The sequence below is a fragment of the Sitophilus oryzae genome, unplaced genomic scaffold, assembly GCF_002938485.1.
Source record: "Sitophilus oryzae breed Bouriz unplaced genomic scaffold, Soryzae_2.0 scaffold_178_pilon_pilon, whole genome shotgun sequence".
In the NCBI taxonomy this organism is placed as follows: domain Eukaryota; kingdom Metazoa; phylum Arthropoda; class Insecta; order Coleoptera; family Curculionidae; genus Sitophilus; species Sitophilus oryzae.
Genome location: NW_022146490.1, coordinates 658,691 through 682,311, shown reverse-complemented (window position 1 = coordinate 682,311; position 23,621 = coordinate 658,691). Strand labels below are relative to the sequence as shown.

General features: G+C 30.6%; 1 protein-coding gene across 1 annotated transcript in view; it reads right to left on the bottom strand.

The window, feature by feature from the left end:
• The window catches only part of LOC115882619 (pheromone-processing carboxypeptidase KEX1-like), a 107,971-nt gene that overhangs the window by 54,085 nt on the left and 30,265 nt on the right, over window positions 1-23,621 (bottom strand). The gene's annotated exons all lie outside the window — the stretch shown is intronic.

Here is a 23,621-nt window from a genome sequence, read left to right as displayed (position 1 = left end):
ATATAAGCAAACCATTTAACACTTAACAATAGTTTAACCTGGTTTAACCTTTATATATAAATCCTTGTTTTCTACAATTTGACTTGTTTGCCAACTTGGGACCAATCAGATGACTACACATTATTTTGTAGAAATCTGATTGGCTCTAACTGGCGAACAAGTCAATACGTCTTGCTTAAAAATAAATTGCATCTATTTAAATTTGCCGCCAGCCGCCACATTTGTTACTTTCCTGGGTGGCTAGATGGCGCCACTTCAATATACAGATTACAGATTTCTTTACAAATTTGAAACCGTTTTGAAACTAAAAAATGCATGGGAGTTAGCGTTCTTCTTTAGTGTGTTCTGTGATTATATGTAAAAATAGGTAATATATTAACTGTTTTTATATTTTTTTAGCTTTAAACCCAAGGATCTTGGGATATTCTTTGCCAAGGATTTTCTCGTATCTCTACTTTAAAGACTGATCGGTGATTTTGAGCAATTGAAAGTAGTTATACAAGGTAAATTATGATTATTGAACTATTATTAGCCTACATTAATTTTCTAAAGATGAACAGAAATGCGTAATTACATATCACATAGGTACATAGAGGTCATAGCAATAATGCTATAAATCTATGTATGTAGATTATTTTTAAAATACAAATGAGGTATTAGATGTATATGTATCATATTTTTTATTCATTTTATTTTCATTCAAGTCCTGTTTGATTTAATTCACAAAAGTCGTATGTACTTATATTTATGTTTTTTACATATTTTTTTTTGATTCCAGGTTTTGTGTGGGTTCCGGTTGCCTTTTTCCTGCTTCCAGTTATTTAGTTTTATGCCCGTGAAGCTGTGAAAACATTTATTTATCTTCAAGTTTCTGTAAGTCAATGCACTGTTACTTTACTAATTCACTTTAACACAGCATCTCTGATATTATTTAAATATTTGATATTGATACAGTAGTTTATTGGTTTATAGCTCTTTAATTGTGTTGATTTGCATATTTTCATTGTTCTAAATTCCAAATAAATATTTTTGAGTAATTTTGTTGTATTATTTACTACTAGAAAGAGTAAAAAGTATATTAACCCTCATTTAAACCTCCTGAACAGCCCGCCATTAAAAACCGGAAACGGAAATAAATTTCATAAAATTGAAATTGTCATGTCAAATGTCCCAGCCGCCATATCTGAAAATTAGTTACCCAGGCAGCCACGCTGTTTCCATAATTTAACATTGACTTGACACTTCTTCTTGTATTTATTATTTTATGGTTGTCACTTTTGAGTCAATATTTCTTAATTCTCTTTCGTGTCGATTGCTGATTGAATTGGAGCCAGAAATGGCTCAAAAGGAAATAAGTCAATTACCAACAGATATTCAGGCTGAGGCGACAAACGCCATATCCAAACTACTTCCATTTAAATCCCAAATAACTTATGAAAAGGAATACGAAAATTTTCAAAAATGGAAGCAATTAAAAAACGTGCGAGAAGAAATAAAGTTTTTAACCTATCCTCGCTGTTTAAAGTATCATTTAATCTACCCATGCGGTTAAAGTACCATTTTATCTACTATTTTTGATAGATATAAGGCAATTTTAACAGTTGCTATGGAAAAAAGTAATTCTTATTAATAAAAGAGAGAAACCAAATACAATTAAAAGTTTTTTATACATTCCGAAACCCGAAAACCGAAATATATTAAACCGCCTATCAATTAATCTTGTATCTCATGAAATATTCTTGAATTTAATCCGCTAATTTCACAACATCGTACTCTGACCCTCTCTTGCTTTAAAAATTTACAACCTCGGCCCTGTTTAGGTATTCCCTACGCATCGCGTTACCAAGCGGCTGCCGCTGTCAGAAAAAAAACGATATGCTGCATTTTTAACCACGAAATTACTTTAATGCTACCAACGTTGTCGTGCAACAGGCTCGCATGCGTCCGCATAGTTTAATGCTGCTGTCAAGGATCGTTGTTTGTCATTGGTTAGAAATTGATCTGTCGTTTGGTAGACAAACAAAGAGGGCTGGCGTGACGTATGATCGGTCTTGGGTAAATTTTTAAAGTTGTTTGTGTTATCGAGGTGCATATCGTGAATATTTTAGAGCTAATTTGCATTTTTAATAAGGTAGATGAAAGAAATGTATTGTTTGTAAATACACTCAGATGCAAACAAACGCAACGGTTTTTTTGTCAAATTTGAAGTATTATTTTTTTTTATTTTTAGTTTTCTTTTTATGAATTTTTAGTAACTGTATACAGGGTGGCCCATCGAAAACGTTCCGCAAGGCATAACGGCCAGGGTACTTTTTTTTTCAAAAAAATTCAAAAACACCTAAATTTTGTTTGGGAGGGGGACAACTTTTGCCCCAAAAATGATTGCAAAATCTTCAACCCTCTGAGCGGGGGTGTCATCCCCCAATTTTTTTCAAATGGGAAGGGGGGTCAAGTGGTACCGCAATGAAAAGAGCGTTCTATTCTCTATATTTCCCCGCCTAGTTTTTGAAAATCGGTCGAGTCATTGAGCAAATATGAAGGATTGAAATATGAAAAGTTTATTTAAACATTTATTAGAGTAAATAATAAGGATAAATTCCTTCGACCAATTTGAGGTTTTTCTTATTATTTCTAGATGTTTACGCATTTTTTCACTTGTCACAAGGTTGAACGATCAGGTGCGGTAGTTGCTAGATAGCTGTTCTGTGACTTGTGCGTTGAAGTTCTACTCAATATTGTTAAACTGACTCACAATAGAATTTCCAAAAATACCAGCCCACACGTTCAATTTCTGAGAGTTTTGTGTGTGCACCTCGTGAAAAACCCTGGGGTTGTCCTCAGCCCAGTACCGACAGTTGTACCGATTAACTACACCGTTCAAAAAGAAAGTACACTCATCCGAAAAACATACATTAAATAGGAAATTATTATCATTCGCCACTCTACTCATAGTTTCACAAAATTGCAAGCGACGATGAAAATCGTCTTCGTGAGTTCTTGTATCAATTGAATTTTGTACGGGTGGAACTTGTGTTTTTTTAATATTCTTTGGACACTTTTACGATTTACGCCAGGCTCATTGGCTAATTTTCTTGTACTCATCGTACTATCATAGAATAATGTAGTTACCACAGTTGTTGTTGTGGTAACTACATTATTTTATGGTACTATCCATGGCAACTTGGCCCAATACTAATACCTCCATAGCTTCATTTACTACAAGATTTTCTCTCTGCCTCTTTTTATTCATAACGGAATCAGTTTCGCGAAATTTTACTACTAACTCGCGAACAATTTTGCCATAAAGGTGTTTGTCAGAATGGCGTTCACTGAATATCTGAGCAACCCGATTGCCACATTCATTATTTTTAAAATAAAGTTCGATTATTTCCACTTTTTCTGCAAGCGAGTACACCATAATTGTTAAAAAGTTTAACGATATTGAGAAGAACTTCAACGCATAAGTTACAGAACAGCCATCTAGCAACTACCGCAGCTGATGGTTCAAATTTGTGGCAAGTGAAAAAATGCGTAAACATCTAGAAATAATAAGAAAAAGCAGCAAATTGGTCGAAGGAATTTATCCTTATGATTTACTCTGATAAATGTTTAAATAAATTTTTCAAATATCAATCCTTCATGTTTTCTCAATGACTCGACCGATTTTCAAAAACGAAGCGGGAAAGTATAGAGAATAGCAGTACTACCTACCCATTTAAAAAAATTGGGGGATGACACCCCCGCTTTGAGGGTTAAAGATTTTGCAATCATTTTTGGGGCAAAAGTTATCCCCCTCACAAACAAAATTGACGTGTTTTTGAATTTTCTGAAAAAAAAATTACCCTGGCCGTTATGCCTTGCGGAACGTTTTCGATGGACCACCCTGTATAAAATGAATGATAGGATTTTTTTAGAATTTTTTGAAGTGGTGGAACAATATGAAAAAAATTAAAAACTCATTTTTTTCTAAAATCTTCTGTTTAAACTAACTAATAATAATAATATATTTTTGTTCAGTTTAAAAAATTGAGTAGAAAATATTTTTTCATTAAAAATACATGTTTGCCAGAAATAAGCATAAAGATTATTATAAAAAAATGAGTCAGAGAAGATTTTTTTCATTTTTTTCAAGAGTTTTTCATTTTTTTCATATTGTTTCACCACTTCAAAAAATTCTAAAAAATTCCTGAGTGTAAAGAAGTATAAAAGACATTTTCGGACAATTTTTAGTGAGTGACATATTTCACAAAGGTTAAAAAAATTAAGATTTTAATTTTCTTTATCCGCTAAAAATCGGCTTTTCGTTTAAGAATCATGATCATATTATTTTTTCATGTCTTAAACTTTTAAGAATTAGAAAAAAATGATCATTAATTAATTTTGAATTTTACTATAACAATAAAAATAAAATTGAAAAAACAGTTTTTTTGGAAATCTCGAAAAACCGTTTTAGTTAAAGAGCTAAAAATTTAGGTGAGTAAGAGTCAAAAAAAGGCGCGGGTACAGATTTCCTATATTAATCCGACTATACCCTTTATTACTGGTTGACTAAATCAATAATTAACTGTATTTATACAATAAAAAAACAAATATTCTTGTAAAACTACCTAAAATATTTGAAGTTTTCTCTCTTGTATGTACATGCATCTCTGTAATATATTTTCTCAACAAAGCAGCATTTTTACAGCAGCTTTATTTGCATTTATGTTACACTCCTACTCTATTTTATCGCTTGCAATACCGTCTCTTGCTCCTATTTCACGTTGAACTTGTTACAATTGTAGTTAAGAAAAGAACTTCCTTCAATAATGTAACCTTATGCATCTTCGGGGAGGAATTTCAAAGACATCATGTTCTGCTATTTCACGCGCTCTGGGCAAATTTGTATTCTTTGAAAGTGGTATTTAGAAGAGAGAACATCTTGTCGGATTTTTCGTTCGCTTACATAAAATTGGTCCTGATGGAATATCGTTTCGGAAATCGTATTTTTAATCATAACTATGTAAAACTCCAATTACCGCCACTGCCCTAATTGTCGTCTTATTCCGATATTTTTAAAAAAATTTCATAATAAATAATTTTAAATAGTTGTTTTATATATATCTGAAAACGCTGCAATACATTTTTTTTTTAAATGGCGCACTTCATTTACGCGGAATAACGATTATTTTAGTTGGAAGTTAGACGTTGACGAGAAACCACACATTTCTTATAAGCTAAGCAGAGCAGCAGTCTTCTTGATTTTCTTTCACAATACTGTAATTTGTATTTATACAGACCGGACCACCGTAGTAGTAACATAGGCAGAACCGGACGAATTAGCGTATACCCGTCCGCCGAATAAAAAGCAGGCGAAAAAATGCGATAAAATAAAAATAGGTAGATATGTGATAAGAATATTTCAGAATTTGTATTTATTCGTGTTTTAATAGCCAAAACGAATACATAGATTCTCGCGACAGTTCTTGTGTAAAATTTATTTTTTAAGTAAAATAATGGATGTTTACGAAGTTCGTGAGAAAATTCAAATTGTAAAATGGTATTTCCAAAATAGGTCTTATCGGGATATACAAACAATTTTTCCACAAACTTTTGTAAACAGGCCAATTCCATCTTCACCTACTGTATCAAGAGTTATTAATAATTTTGAAACACATGGGTGCGTGTTCCCACAAAAACATAAAAAGCCTGATGTGTTGATTAATGAAGAACAGGAGTTAAAGCAAGTGTTCATTTGTGCTACCGCGGATCAAAATCGCACGTTTTCAAGTAATCAAATTGCTGAGGTGGTTGTCCTGCTCACAATGCCCGTATTGTTCAAGAATATTTGAACAATACTTTTCCCAACCGTTGGTGCGGACATGGTACTATTTTGTGGCCCGCTAGATCACCAAATCTTTCTCCCAATGACTTATTTTTGTGGGGTTATATAAAATCCAAAGTGTATGGTCATAATAGGGCTAATAATCTGGATGAGCTTCAAGTAAAAATACGAGAGGCTTTTCCAAACTATATTAGCCCTAATATGTTAGCCAATGTCAGACGGGGATTTTACGACCGCCTAGGCTTCTGTCTAGCAAGAAGATGGTCTTTTTGAACACTTATTATTTTATTTATTTTTAGTTTTGGCTTGTAAACACACTCAAATAATAAATATTTAAGTATTTTCATTTTAAATGTTACCTTAAATGAAGGTAAACACTTAAAATGAAAATAATAAATACCTACGTATTCCTAGTCTGTCACGACCGACCCGTCCAAGCAACCAGCCGACTAGCCGGCAGTGAATCTCGAACAGTCTCGAGTACGAACGCAAAACGGGTAAACGTAAATTCGACCGCCAACTTGCTATGTTACTAGTAGCCAAGTCTTCTCTGTATATGTTTTTTTCTAAAATATTAATAAAAAAAATGGGTGACGGTTTTTAGGACACGTCGCAACGGAACGTGCCATATTATCGTCACCATTGACGAAGATTGGGCCATTATAGGCAGAGATATTTTTAGTATAAAATTAATTTTTCTGTAATTCAATATTTTTTCCATAAATGACAGTATGAATATGGGATATTTGATGTGCCCAATTTTCGTCACCCACTTCTATCATTAATTCTACCTTAAATCATCAATTAAAAATGGATCACGAGAACTGGATGTCTGCGACGGAATTTAGGCCATTAAACATGTCAGCCATATTAAAATAGGCTTCCTGTAAAATACCTGTGATTTTAAAAATGCGAGAAAGAGGTGTTTATGATATACCTGATTTTGATATTATATTTTATTGTTATACCTGATATTATATCTTAAACTGATATGCTAAAGTAAAACTAATTTTTCAAGCTAAAAGTTTATTTACTAATTAAAAATTAATTATTTACTAATATGATGTTACTGTTTTTTTTGTTTGTTTCTTTTTATAAAAACGTTTAATACTTTGTATTTACTAATTATTACTATGCTATTATTTTTGAGCTGATATCGGAGATATTCTTAATTAAAATTTTATTTTGTATGCTTATTTTTTTAATTATTTGATTGTTTATGTTTTATTTTTTGCAATGTGTCGCAGCTCCTAAATAAACTTTTGTAAAAATCAATGTTTTTTAGTGTGAAATAACAGATATAAAGATATGGCGAAAATTGGGACAAGTTGGTGATGGTATATAGGTAGAGAGGTGACGATATTTAGGGCAATTGTAGTTTTTTAGTATTATTTGCTTATTTTTTTAATTATTTGATTGTTTATGTTATTTTTTGCAATGTGTCGCAGTTCCTAAATAAAGTATTGTAAAAAAACAATGTTTTTAGTGTGAAATAACACATATAGTGTGAAATAACACATATAAAGATATGACGAAAATTGGGACAAGTTGGTGACGATATATAGGTAGAAAGGTGACGATATTAAGGGCAATTGCAGTTTTTAAGTTTTTCTTGAAAATAATCGAAAATATCGGTCAAGTTACTAAAGTTTTATTTAAATTTTAAATAAAATATCCCCTAGTGTCATATTTAATTTTTTTGTAAACCTTATACTAATAATTCGGATTTTATAGCTAACTGAACTGAGATATTCCCTTAATGTGATGGTAACTTGGACAGTTACCATATTTTTTTTCAAATAGAACGAAGGTGGCTTATTAGCATATTTGGAAAAATCATTCTTGTATGAATAATTTGGTATCACACACTTGGTATTTCGAGTCAAATTGTCGTTACATTTATGGCAATATCACTCTAAATTTAAAATGCTATTTGTTTTAATTCAAAATGTCAAAAGTTGACTTATGATATGTCATTCTATTCCGAATGTCATTTTCTCTCAAATGAATTAAAAAAATACCGAGGGTTTCGTTTTAAAATCAAAAATTAAATCATTTCCGGTGAAACAAGAAGTGACTGAAAATATTTGAATACGTCAATCAATCCTGATTTATGTCATATACTAACATACAAAATCTCGTTTTTTTTTCTGAAATAAATAAAAAAGTTATACACTATGTCCCCGGATTGTCTTTACTAGAGGAAAAACTTTTTTATTATTGACATTTTCAGAAAAATGCATTCTTCATAAAAAAATGTCTTTGTTCTAAAGTGGTTAATCCCGTTTATATACTTTTCCAACTTTCCTTACCGTTTTAGAGAAAATTAAGAAAAACATGAAAATATGGTTGAATTTAAAGTCCTAAAAATCAAAAGGCGTTTCTATGGTAATATCAATTCGATTTCTAAAAATAATAATAATTATTTTTCGTATTAATGATTACTGAAAATTACTTTGATGCTTACATAATTTAAAAAAGATTCTTTCTAATAGGTTTCTTTTTAATTATTTTAAGCTCTAAACCCATTTTAATCTAAACTTTTACGATTTAAGGAATACTCAAGTGGGAGGGATAAATACAAACCTTGGCATCCCTTCCTCAATTTCATTAAAATTCATCAAGTCGCTTTTATTTTTTCCATCTCCTTGTCCGCTACACCATAAAATCAACTTAAAATGGGGGTCCCCCGGGGATGATATAAAGGATTATGCGTACCGTTAGACGCATAGGGGATGGGATGACTGTAGAATGAGGGTGGGGGCGAAGATAATACCTTTCTGTTATTGTTTGAGTCTCGCAGTATTAAAGGAGCAATCACGTCCTTTTTTAGGCTTTCCCTTTCTTATAATCATAGGCGGATCCAAATAACTAACATTTTAAAAAAAAATATTAGTTTTTTTAAACATTTAAATCAAAAAGTTCAAAGTTAAAATGTTACTTACTAAAATATTTTTAAAATTTTAAGCAAAAAATATTTTTTTTTATTTTCAAATTAAAATAACCCGATTAAAAACGGTAAAGAGGCAATACAGATCATAACAAATAAACTTTTAGTCGCGTAATTAAGTTTGACAGGCACAGCGTTGTCCACTCTTACATATTTTCTTTTAATCAAAATATTTTAGGAAACAAAAATACATTAATTATAAATATATCAACAGTTATTATTTACATCAAAAAAACCCACCTCCTTAACTGCACTTAATTGACATAAAGAGCCATTACTACCACTTTCCTCTTCAAAATATTCTAATAAGGTTGCGAGGATTTTTTTTCAGCGGCTATTAAGCTATATCTTGTACATTTTGTACTAAAAGAGGTTCTAAAGAGAACAACGTTCGACTGCAAGGTTTGCTGTTAAAAAAATTTAAGCTTAAAGTATCACAACATAATTCATTTAAACCAAAAACTCGTAATACACAACTAAAGTGTCAAAACAAATGGCAATGTCACGGTTTTTGAAGGACATTGTAAATTTTAGACCCCCCCTAAAAACATTCTAGTGGCGCCTCTGTTTACAATAATGAAAAGGAGAAAGTGAGTAAAAGACCCAGGGGTGTGTTTTGCACTGAGCAAAACTAACAGACAAACTTTCTGGGATTTGATGGATTATGACACCCCTTAAGTTGTTTTGGAATGGAGGGGAATGTCGGTTTAAATCGATATTTATCGTTATAAATCGGATTACAAGTTAGGTTATGAATTTCAAGTTTTTCAAGACAATGGAAACCCTTGCCGTGGCATTAATCCTTTTAAAAACAATGTTCAGTCACTGATAAGAAAATATATTTGTCTTGACAATTTTGTTTTTATATGTTCAAATTAAACACTAAATTACTTTAGATTTAATATTTTTTGCTGTATATAGAACACAAAATTATGTATTTTTCGAAAAAAGAAATAGTTATATTAATTTTTAATTAAAGAACATAATATCTTCATTCTTAATAAATAAACAAATGAAGTATCGCGAAACGTAATTAAATCGTAAAGCTGAACGCATGATATACACCCTTCTCTAGAATTTTAAGTACTGACTGGGTCGACCGCGACGAATCTGCTGTATCCCCTTCCACATGTCTTAGCAATGTGCACAGAATCTCAGTTTATTTCATACGTTTGGCAACGTTTTTACTGTTCTCTCTTTGTTCAGTACATTATAAACGCCACTGTACCTTTCTTACATACGAAAATCTCGACCCAAAACTAACCTTTTCCAGTCCTTAGCGTAATGATTCATTAATTGCACAAATTGTAAGGAGCTATAATAGGAAATTTGAAGCGTGTTACCGCGAAGTAAACTTTTTTTAATTTCTTGCATTCAGAGATTTCTCTTTCTTAAGATTTTACAGCTACCTATAACTCCCCGACTCCAGCTTTCTACCTCCAGTCTGCGGTTATTACTGGCCACGGTCCAGCTTTTCAATGCTGCTCGTTTTGGCTACACTTCCCCCTCTAAATCAGAGCGCTATTCTCAGACGTAATTTGAGTGGAGAAGCACATTTTTATTTCCTCCTGCTTCCCTCTCTTTTTTTCTCTCGAAATGTTTTGTGCCTCCGACTGGGCTCTTTCCCAGTCTCAAAGGAACCGAATGGGCATAATTATGATAATTGGGCGCATTAGGAGGATACCAGGTGAAGTGCATTTTAAAGAAAATTGAATATGTCTGTCTGGTTCGGAGCTCTGTTTTGAACATGGGATGGCTTTAAGAGAAATTTTATTTTATTTATGTAGTTTTTATTTTTATATATTAGCGGGGTTATAAATAATCTGTTACAAGGTTTGAATTCAAATGATATTATTAATATTGAAGCTTGATTGATTGTCCGACGGCGCTCTGATTGGTCATAGCATTTTCGCACCACTTTTCATCCGTAATTTTTTTACTCCAGCCCGTCCATGGAGAAAGATCGAAAGTACCGGCAGTCTGGCTGCCTGTTAACTATTGCGGTACACTACTGCGCATCACATCTGTACAGGGTATCCTATTTTCGCATGGTTTATAGGATTTCTCGTTTATGAGTAGAGATACAATGATGCGATTTTTTACTTTCCTAATTATTTATGAATCTAAATATGCTACACACATTATGTTTGTTCTAGCCTCCTTAGTTCCTGAAACACAGGACAAATTTGTGATACGCCGTAGTGAACAGATGATGAATACAGACATGATGCGCAGTAGTGAATGCAACGTCTACCGGCAGTCAGACGGTCCGCACTCTGTTCAGGAGAGCATAGCAAAAGATATATTAAAGAACCAGCCTCCTTAAAATTCTCTATCGAAAACGTTGCTAGCTATTAGACTATAAGTAAAACAGCGAAATTGTTAGGGAAGTGAAAATATAAAATGACATTGGTGTCAATGGTCACAAGCAAATCGTATATCCGATGAACGGAGGCATGGAAATACAATAAATTTAAAAACTGCGTAATTTTCTCACCAATCGAAGTCCTTAAATTCAACCAATAAAATTAATATCGTATCATCGTATCGTCGAATAATGGATGCATGAAAATCAAGCTTGACACTGCTACTTCAAGCAATCGCAACTGCAAATCGAGAGTGATCGGATCATTGGAGGACTACTAAAGCTCTAATTTAAAATTATTTTCAAAAGGTCCAGAGTGTCCCAAATAAATAAAAAATATCAAAGTTACATTTTTTTTAAATGGAACACCCTGTATATTATTACATCTTTAGTTTCTACGTTTAAAATAAAGGTAAATTTTATTAAGGTTTACCGCGCTTTAATCTTATCGCTTCTGAAATATTTATGTTTTTGTGAAAATACAATAACAATTTTAATGCTTCATTTCTCTATATTTAAGTTTCTAAAATATTGTACTGAAGTTTTTCTATTTAATAAATTTTGTGTTGCAATATTAAAAATAATACTTCCTTATACAATGTCTAAAAATTTATTTTAAATAATTACTAGCTCTAAACGGCAACAGCTTGTTTAATTTAAAGATAAAACTCTGTATATTTTACGTGAGTCACATGCACAATTTAATTGTCTATCAAAATGTATTATACCATTTTTTACCGATCTCTTCAAGTTTTCATAAAAAATGCATTTTCTTATAATTTAGACCTTATTTATCATATTTTTTATTAACTAATATTACTAATTATTATATTTTAAAGTACATTATTTTTATATTTTTTATCTAAATTATTGTAGTCACTTAAAAACTACGCTTAGAGATAATCGTACAAAATTACTGAACAACACTTTAGAGCTTACCAATTCATAAAGTTATAATTGGGACCGTCTAGGTAAAAAGCAGCTTTTAATAAAATTGCTAACAATTTTCCTTGTCCTAACTCATTCACTCCAAACTTTTATCCTCATTTACATATCTTTCAGGAATCGGGACATAGTTTTCAGCGATTTTCAGGCGAGTCTAATTGCAGGAAGGAATTATCGAAAATTGTTTAATTCTCTTTTTATTGCTTAATTATTTTCAAATTGGTGTTTTATGAAGGAGGCACGTAATGCGCTCTTGAACACGAATAGTCAAAAATTAATCGAAAATCAACAAGAAAATGTACAAAAAATCATATAAATAAAACTGAAATATTTGACTGTGGAGAAATTAATGATTTTCGTTAGTTTTGACGGTTTATGTAGAGTAAAACTGAAACTTTAACACTTTTACTTAAAATAATTTAATATTAATTTTTAAACTTCTTAAACTAAATTAAAGCAACAAACATAATTTATTTCCTCCACCATTCTTTACAACGTTCAGCTACGTAAATATTTTATAGGGTATGGCTATTTAGAAAGCTCATGCTGCCGCATAACAAAGTAAATTCCATCGTAAAACTAGAAAAAAAGAAACAAATATTTTATTTGCTCCGTGGCTGGCTTTTAACTCCAATGGAGTTTACCTGAAATCTATTTTCGATATAAGCGATAGTTGTGTACATTAAGTTAATTGACGTTAGTAAATAATAATGGAGTGTATTGAGGTTCTTTTGTAGGTTGTTTATTTGACCAAGTTAATCGATATACACACTAAAAAATAAAAACAGGTGATAAATAAACAGCGGACTTTTTCAGTTTTAGTAGTAGCTTGTTGAAATAATTCTGTAAATTAGATAAAACACAACTATATGCAGGTAGCTATATAGTGTTTCATATCATTTTCATTTTAAGGTACAATGCAAAGTGTGAAACACTATGATTCTGTGTTTTTTTTTAAATACGAAGAGAAAGTTAATTCAGCAAATCAAATATTATATATAAAAACGAGGACCAAAATTAATATAAATACATAAAAATATATTTGTCAATAATAATCAAATATATGTATCAATTAAACTTTTAGTTACGTAATCGAGGGCGCGATTTTTAAATTCATTTTTGCCAACCATGGACATATTCGGCGCCGGGCTGACTAACTGGAATTTAAATTTCGCTTTGGGGATTCAGATGGTAGCTCTGCCGTAAAAATGTCAAGTTGTCGCATTTATTTATTTATTTCCTGACATTGTCATTCGTTTTGACACTTCAGTTTTGTATTACAAGTTTTTGGTTTAAATAAATAGTGTTGTGATACTTTAAGCTTGGAAATGTTTACTAGCAGATCTTGCAGTCGAACATTGTTCTTTTTAGAACCTTTTTTAGTGCAAAGTGTACAAGATAGCTTAATAGCCGTAAAAAACTCATCGCAACTTTATTAGAATATTTTGAACGAGAAAGCGATAGTAATAATCCTTTATGTCCCTTAAGTGCAGTTAAAAGACAAGTTTTGTTGATGTAAATAATAACTGTTTATATATTTATTTTTTTTTCTAAAATATTTTGATTAAAAGAAAATATATAAAAGTAAACAACGATGTGCCGGTCAAGCTTAATCACGTGACTAAAAGTTTATTTGGTATGACCTGTAGTTTAGATGTAATTAATGTTCAATTGCTGCATAATTGTGAAAACTATGAGACACATTTTATTGTAACCCCGAACAGTAACCCCGAACTGCTCTTAGACCTAAAAGTGTAAAAGCAGTCATATATTTCAATACTTTTCTTATTATTTAATGTTACTTAAAGGCAATTATACCGGGTGTTTCTCAGAAGTGGCCCAACCCCTGTTATTTTTTTATTTTTTCAGATAAAAAAACGATATTTGGTATGTTAGTACAGGGTTCGGCAATAGTGCATCGGGCATCTGTAGCTTCTAAAAAAAACTTGAGTGTTTTGTTTATTGCCAACCTAAAGCATATATGAAGATGTATTTCAGGAAAATATTTTAACTTATATAGGGTTGCTCAAAAAGTATGAGTGGGTTGGGATGATTTTTTAAAAGGAATAACCTGTATATTATTGCATTTTTGGCTTTGTTTCAGATCACTTTACACAATCCTAAGATATGAATAAATATATTTCGATAATTTAAGAGATATTAATAAATGAATAAAAAAAATATTTTTGACTTACCTTAAAAAACAATTACAAGTACAAGAACTGTCCTAAAAACTACTATATTAGATACTTACTTTAGATGGTCTATACTTACTTTGCTATAAATATAGTAATCTTAAATCATACAGGGTGTTCAAAATTCTACATCAAACTTTCTAAAACATAAAATAATTTTTCTTCCCAAAGAATCCCCAAGTTTTTTATTCTAGGAACGATACACTATTGCCCGACACACTATTGCCGGAACCTGTATATGACATAATTCGGGATTGACTGACGTATTCAATTATTTTCGCTCACTTCCTGTTTCACCGGAAATGACTAAAACTTTTGAATTTTAAATTTTACCCCCGGTATTAGTTACTTTATATGATGACATGATATAATGACATTCTGAATAGAATGACATATCATATATCAACATTTGACATTTCCAATTAAAAAAATAGCATTTTAAATCGGTGTATGTGTTTTGTGATTTTAAACTTCTATCTGTGAGTGCAACGGTCGTGAATGTAACTACAACTTGACTCGAATACCAAGTATGTGGTTCCAAATTATTCGTAAAAAAATGATTTTTCCAAATATGCTTATGAGCATTTTTCTATAATATTTAGATTTCTTTTAAATATAAATAAAATAATACTTAAACAATAAACTTACAATAAAATACTCCAGAAAACAATAAATATTTATTTTTATATTACAAAAAACAAAATAAAGAAATTAAACAAAAAAAACAAACAAAATAAAATTAAGAAACGATTTTAAAAAATATATTTTTAAGAAATTTTTACTAAATAAAGAATATATTATATTCTTATTCAAATTAAATGTATTTCTTATACACGCCTTCACATAATAACACACCAGCATAGCGTGCCTTTTCTCATGGTAATAAAATATGACCCCGATTATCATAGTTCTTTTTTATCCGGTGTATAATTAGCGCCTGTAGATTTCTATCTGTGCGCTTTAATCTTTGTAATTCTGTTTACGTTTAGCTTTACACGTGTAGAATACGCGTTTTAACTGATGATATTTACATTAACTTAATGAGGATAAATCCGCGTGTTTTGTTTTGTCGATGCTCATTCCGTAATTTTAGCTTGTTTTCGAAAAAATGTGTATTTAATGTATATTTGTTTATCAATATTTTCATTAAATATTATAAATGTAATGACGTTTTATTTAATATTTTAACAATATTGGAATATACAGGGTCTACATCACATACGACACGGAGTATTGTAGCTAGACGATTAGATTTTTACAAATTGGAAGTTTTGGGTTCGTTGAAGGACTATTAGAGCTACAATTCAAAAATATTTTAATAAGATACCAATGTGTGTGTACCAGGAAGTGTCTCAAATAAATAAAAAATATCAGAATCGTATGTTTTTAAATAGAACACCCTGTATATTATTACATTTTTAGTTTCTACGATTAAAATAAAGGTAAATTTGATTAAGGTTTATCACACTTAAACAATACCGTTTTTGAAATATTTTCAATTTTGTGAAATTGCAGTAAAAATTTTAAGGCTTCATTTCTCCAAGGGTATCAAACTTTTTAATACTGAATATTTACTCAAGTTTATTTATTGATCAGTGATTGTGCTGCAATAATAAAAATAATACTATCTCATACAGAGTGTCTAAAAATTTATTTTAAATAATTTCTAGCTTTAAACGGCGATAACTTGTTTAATTTAAATGGAAAACCCTGTATATTTTGAAAAAATCAGATGCACAATTTAATTGTCTATCAAATTGTATTAAACTATTCTTTACATATCCCATCAAGTTTTCGTAGAAAATGCATTTTCTTATAATTTAGACGTCATTTATCAATATACCCGTGGAATATTGAAATTTTATATTGTTTTGGTTTGGTATCAATAAAGTTAAATTCATTCCAGAGATTTTTACTACTTTTCGGATATACTATTTTAACCAACCAAAGTTTTAATAAATAAGAAATAACAACTATATTATTACTTTTTTTAGGATGTCCTCTATGAAAACAAATAGTTTTAGAATATACACCTTTATAAACCATGCAACATTTACAAAATAACTTTTAACAAGGACGAAATTGGAAAAAAATCATACCCAGAAGAAAAAGTTTTATTTTTTCATTTATTTTGTCTTTAATCTACTAGACATATGAATACATCCACTTAAAAAATAATCAAACAAGACAGTATACAGACTGTTTACGACAAATTTTATACTGTATCCAAACCAATGACATGACAATTCCAACTCCCCCTCGCAGCAGAGACAATCGGCATTAAACTTCCATCGCCACTACAAAAAGCGCGCGAACAAACACTCGAACACGTAGTCCTCGGCTCAACTTTCCGACATCTTTATCTAACCAGCTGACGCTAACTTCACTTTTTCTAACCGGAAACTTTCCCCCGGAACAAGTTTTAAGTACCTGAACATTAACAGAAACCGTACGTTCGCACATAATTAGTGGGCGGATTGGGGGGCAAGAAAGTTTCGCAGCCTATTTTACAGCGGGATTTTCTTGATTATCTTCATGATTATCTCAGTTGGAAATTTGTTCTTATGTTCCGGATGTACGTAGTAAGCAAAGTACAGTTTATTTTCCAGTGGAAAACAAGGTTTTAATTTCTTATCGTAGTTTTACATGTGCTCGCCAGTTTTTATTTGACTTTCACTTGTTTATATTTTTGATGTGTTAGAACTGTCTGTTTATGTACTATTCTCTTGTTTGGTTTTTTTTACATGATTGTATACCGGTAGTTTCTCAAAAGTGCCACACTATAAAAATTAGTGTTTTTAACAGATTCACGGCACTCTAGACTGAAATTTAAAACACATTTTTTTTTTAAACGAGAATGTTAAAAGTTGACATATGATATGTCATTCTATTTAGAGTGTTTTTTTCTTTTAAATAAAGTAAAAAAATTGGCGCCGGGAGGCACGTATAGCCGCCCATACTAAAATATGTTAATAATCAATTATCTCAGAAACTGCGACTTTGACTGATTTTGATATTATTACAAATTTTGTTGCAAATATTATTCCTAATCTTAAATTTAAAACCGCGTTTCGCTAGCTACTGTAATTTTGGAGTTACGATTTTTTTAAATTTTTAACCCCCTCTCACACCCCCTTACCAACCCCCCACCCCCCACCAAAAACTAATCGCCAGATTACTGGTATCACAGTATTTTTGTGCCAAATTTGGATAAAATCGGTTTAGCGGTTTTAGAGTTACAGCATTTTCAGATGGTGCGGAGCGTCCGCGACGTCGAGCAAGTTTCTCCAAATCTTGTTTATTTATCTGAAAAAATAAAAATGTTATAGGGGTAAGCCGCCTTTGAGAAACACCCGGTATATCTAGTAGATTCTTTAATAATAAATTAAGATACTTAAATAATAATAATGTTATGAAACTAAATTTATTATATAATACTTTTTCTATGGAAAAATATGATTAGTTATTATGAAAACTTAGATTTTTTAATAAAAAAAGCGAATGGTTATTATTTACAGATATGTATAAGCAAATTTAATACATTTAAAAAATAGTGTCACAGTATTATAATATCAAGAAGTAATAGTAATATAATATATCTAATAATAAAAATTAATCCTGGTATATTATAATAACTGGGGCACATGTGCACGGGGTAAATCCCCAAATTTAAGGCTTCAAGAAAAAAACTACTTTTATTTTTTTCATTATTTCATTAATTCTATTTATTCCAAAAACGATTTTTCCTAGATTTGAAACTAATATACAAAAACTTTGACAAATTTCCGAATTTTTTAAAGACTTAACTATCTTTACTTTCAATCGTTATTTGCTAAAATCTAATCAATGCACTTATAACTTAAGATTGATTTTATCAGAGTCGTTTTGATTTTACGAACTTACGAAAAATAACATTAGCGTACAATATTTAAAAACAAATATCAGTAGACAAAGTTATTAGTAAAGGTTTGTTTCAAAATTAGTTTTTGAATTTTTACTGGCGTAGTCTCAGCAAATCACCGAATGTAAGTTTTTACTAGTAATTTTTATATTTTCTTGATTTCTGTCAACAAACAACATACAGGAAGTGCAGTATATGCTGGATATGCTAAATGATGCTTTGGAAAAAGTCGGTTTCAAAATTAACTTATGAAAGACACAATACATGACAAACCTGAGTGGGTGGTACTGAGTGGTAATTTAGACATTAATAACATACTTTTGAAACAAGTGCATATATCTAAATACTCAGGACATGAGATCGGTATTAGAAGAGATAATCAGACACCTGAAAGTCTACTAAGAATAGGTTTGTCGTGAGCGGCATTTGGTAAACTGAAGCATATACATTCACTTCATTTTTTTCTCATTTTTTTCTTTCTCGTTGACTTACATTCTTCTATATAGACTGGTGGTAGCAAGGCGGCTGCCGCTTCAAGAATAAAGTGCCTGACAAAGCCCACCATGATGAGGCGAAACGTCGCATAATAAAAAAAATGTTTCCATTTTCAATTAATAAAAAAAACCTCATACCCAAGAAAGAAAAAAAATATATATATGGATATAATTCTAAAGGTTCAAGAAAAAGAAAAAAAATAAACTCTAAAGCATATACTGAGATCTGATATTCCAATATGTTTATATAGTGTATTAAATTGTTAAAGACACACTTTAACCAGTGTGTCTTTAACCAGTGTGTCTTGCCTGTTTTTACGTAGGAGCTGAAACACTTACTTTGACAAGAAAGAACATACATAGAATACAGGTCACGCAACGGAACATGGAAAGGTTCATGTGGGGAGTTACATTTAGGAATAAAATACCCAATCATACCATACGAAATCGAAGTAAGGGATGCGGTGATATATGTCTTATATCTTAAATGGAATTGGGCAGGACATGTGGCTAGAGTAACAGATGAACGGTGGACAAAGAGACTTGTGGAATGCAGACCAAGACACGAGAGCTATAAAAGCAGAGGACGACCTCCTAGTCGATGGACAGATGATATTAAGAGAGTGTCTGGAAATTGGATCCAAGTGGCACAAAATAGAAAGAAATAGCTAGAATTGAGGAAGGCTTTTGTTCAGCAGTGGGCGGAATAAGCTAGATGATGATGATGATGATTTTTGTTTTTTACTGTAACATACAAAATATTTGTAATTTTTTGCAGCTACAATTAGGATATAAATGATTCAAATACAGAACATTTATTTACTCTTCATTACACAGTAATTGCATCTCGAACGCATTAAACCCTACAAATTGGAATTTCGTGTTGATATTTAAGTGATTAGAACGACGCTGGTTGATAGTATCGCCGAACTTTGCCGAAACCGTCATCAATTAAACAACTTTGAATTACTCTAATTGTCTAAATAGACATATTAAGATCTCGCCGAGGCAGTCGACTTCCAAAACACAACCTAATTAAAACAGAGTCAATACTAATTTCTACCTCATTACGGGCACGCTTTCCAACAACTGCCATTAGAGCCGAAACTCTATTCTACTTATATATGTCTTAGTTGGTCTTCCGATTCCCATCGAGTCGAGAGTAACTGGTAAAAGTAAACTTGTGTTTGTTGTCAAGGTACGTAGGGGACTTAATTTGATTCGTAGTAAATTAAAAAGAAAATTCCATAGCGAGTTACGTTTTAAAAAATATTCAGAAATTATTATTACAAGGAATTTATAACGAGTAGAAAAAATATTGTGCTGGGTTGGCGTTGATTTCTATGTAATTTGACAAATAAATAAAGCTGTCACTGTAGTTGTCAGTTTTGAGCAAATATTTGTTAATTCTCTTTTGTGTCGATTGTTGATTGAATTGAAGTCAGAAATGGCTCATAACGAAATAAGTAAATTACCAACAGATATTCAGGCTGAGGCGACAAACGCCATATCCAAACTACTTCCATTTAAATTCCGAATAACTTATGAAAAGGAATACAATTTAATTATAAAAATTATATAAAGGCCACACTACCATGATAACGGACAAAATCTTGAAAGTTTTGTCACACTGTTAAAGTATCATTTAATCTACCCTTGCTGTTAAAGTACTATTTTATCTACTATATTTGATAGATATAAGACAATTTTAACAGTTGCTATGGAAAAAATGATTTTTGCACCTCCATTTTCTTTATTTATTAACATACACAACGTTTTCATAACGTAACATATGTGTACAGAGTTGTTCATTTCATTTGATACGGTAATTGTAACCACACGATTAGATTTTTACAAATTGTGAGTGATGCGAAATTTGGAGGACTACTAAAGCTACAATTTAAAATTATTTTCAAAAGGTACAGAGTGTCCCAAATAAATAAAAAATATCAAAATTGTATTTTTTTAAATGGAACACACTGTATATTATTACATTTTAGCTCCTACGATTAAAATAAAGGTAAATTTGATTAAGGTTTACGCCACTTTAATCTCACGGTTTTTGAAATATATACGATTTTGTGAAAATACAGTAACAATTATATGGTTTCATTTTTCTAGGTGTATTTAAGTTTTTAAAACCAAATATTGTACTGAAGTTTTTCTATTTACTAAATTTTCTGTGGTAATAATAAAAATAATACTACCTTATACAGAGTGTCTAAAAATTTAATTAAATAATTACTAGCTTTAAACGGCAATAACTTGTTTAATTTAAATATATTACCCTATATATTTTAAGGGAATCAGATGCACAATTTAATTGTCTATCAAATTGTATTATACCATTTTTACCTATCTCTTCAAGTTTTCGCAGAAAATACATTTTCTTATAATTTAGACGTCATTTATCAATATACCCTTGGAATATTGACATTTTATATATTTTTTAAAGATGTAACAAATTATTATATGATTAATATAATATAGATTTCTGACCCAAATCCATATTTATTTAGAATAATTTATTAACTAACACAATTAAGCATGTAATAAATTAATATTTGGGCGGAAATAATGATAGTACATTTAGTTGGTATACTCTGTACAAAGATTTGAATAAGGTTCTTTTTTTAAAGGTTTTATACATCCAAAATTACAAATTCTACTTTCTAGAAGTAAGCTTCTTTTAAACGTGCATTTAACAACTTACACCTGCAAAAGTTTACAGAAACTTTTATCAGAACACCTCAATCTCGTTTCATTGTAAAGAGTGTAAACTTTCTTTCACCCAATCCAAAATTCTCCGCCAATCTTTCCTGTATACATAAATTCCGAACCGGAGTAGTGGATATACACGCGTATACATGTAGCTATGCTGCTTTCATAGAAAACGTCAGCTCCTCTCAAAGTGCTATAAATTCCTTTTTGCCCAAAACCCCGGCGCGACTAAGTTAGAGAAGTTTGAATCCTTTAAAGGGCTGGTAATACGTAAAGTCCGGCACTTCGTTTGGTGATAAATACTCTGGGGGAAGATGTTGCGGACGACTGTTGTCGCGCTATGTACGACAGTAATGTTGAATGCAAGCCAAATTTTGCCCGGAGGATCGCCAGAGGAGGCAAAAAAAGGAATTTAAGCGGAAAAGTGAAAGGAAAATGTATAAACTTTAAAAAATAATGTTATAGGAAAAGTTACTCACGAAATTATTGCACAGGGTGTTTTAAAGTTAGGATAAAAAACAACCCTTCAATTAACCATGTATAATAAGCCAAAGGCAAAAGTTTATAAAAAAACTGAGGTTATTAAAAAAAAACTAGGATTAAAAATAAAACAAATATAACACTTTAAACTTGACGAAAAAATGTTCCGTTGCGTTTTTCTTGCATCTGAGTGTATATCGTTACAATGTAGTCAGAAAGTTAATTTACTCTTATTAAACGTTTTTATTAAGAGTTAAAACAAAAGGGCTACACTACGTCCTATAGAGGGCGAATCATACGACACAAAAACTATTTTATACGTTTAGCAGAGTTATGGATATGTTTGATTCACTCCGTATTATTATCGTAATCTTTGAACCAGGCGGATGAAACTGCCATTTGAATTTTGGAAACACGGCGGAGTTTCTGCCAGTAGAGGGATAGATGGCGCTGCGTAGAAATTTCATCTAAAGTCCCTAGATATTCATCTAGGGACTTTAATTTCATCATGATTTTAGCAAGTCATCCACAAAGTATAGTTTAATTAACAATTCGTTTGATTCTCTGTGGAGTAATTGGAGTAGTTGAAAAATATAAATATTTATATAAAATGTTGATAATTTAACAGTGATGTGCTTTGTTACCCTATGAATAAACATTGATATGAAGTTGCTTTCGCCAGAAACAATTATAATTAAATAATTTAATAAAAATTTAATTTCTAAGTGACCCGGATCAGTTAGATCAGTAAAATAAATTGAAAAATAAACGTCATTCCATATTTGGCAATGTCTGTCAGCATAAATCTGTCAGTTTCTGTGAAGTGGAAGTGAATTGTGATTTGTTTTTATGGGAATATTTTACGGATTTTTGCGAATTTAGAGTATTTTGGACGATAGGATTGTGAAATTTAAAAGCCAAGTAGTTTAATATATACGATTAATTAATCCCGGTGATAATTTTTATGAAATTTCTCACAATCAAAACAAATTCTTTCAATAAAATGGCTGTCTCAGAAATTTGGAAGATCATTAATTTTAAAGTTTTATTTAAGTGTATTTATATCGAATCAAGAATTTGTATAACATATTAAAAGCTTAATTTTAAAGGTTGTGCAGTAATTTATGTAAGTGTACGCTTTTAGATATATATTAAATATACAAATTTGCAAAGGACAAACAAGTAATTTTAAAAGATCATTTATTTATTTAAACACTAGTATAATCATTAATCATTAGGTTGAAAATATATTTGTATTTACTTATTTATATATATCCTATACCCTTGTATTATTTATAAGCCCTATATGTCCTGTTTTATTTGAAAAAAAAATGCTTCGAGTCATCGAGAATAGATTTAATAACAATTTTGTCCCTTGGCTTTGTGTATTATATAATGTGAATTGTAAGATGTTTCTATTTGAATAGGTCATTAAAGTTGAAATTAAAGTTATACCAAATTATATTCACGGTAACTATATGTCTTTTATATAATGAATTATTTATTTATAGTTACTTATAACTGATTGTATAAATTCTGATAACTTTTATATATACTTGTATAGTGTTGAATGTGTTATATGTAATTTTATTAACAATTTTATAATAAAATAATCAAGTTAAAAATTTTTCGTGTTTTATTCTAATTTCAGGGATAATTTCAACCTAGATTATTAATTTATTTGTATCAAAATACATTATTTTTATTTTGTAAAATGTTTTGTTTCAAATAAGTTCATAATCTAGA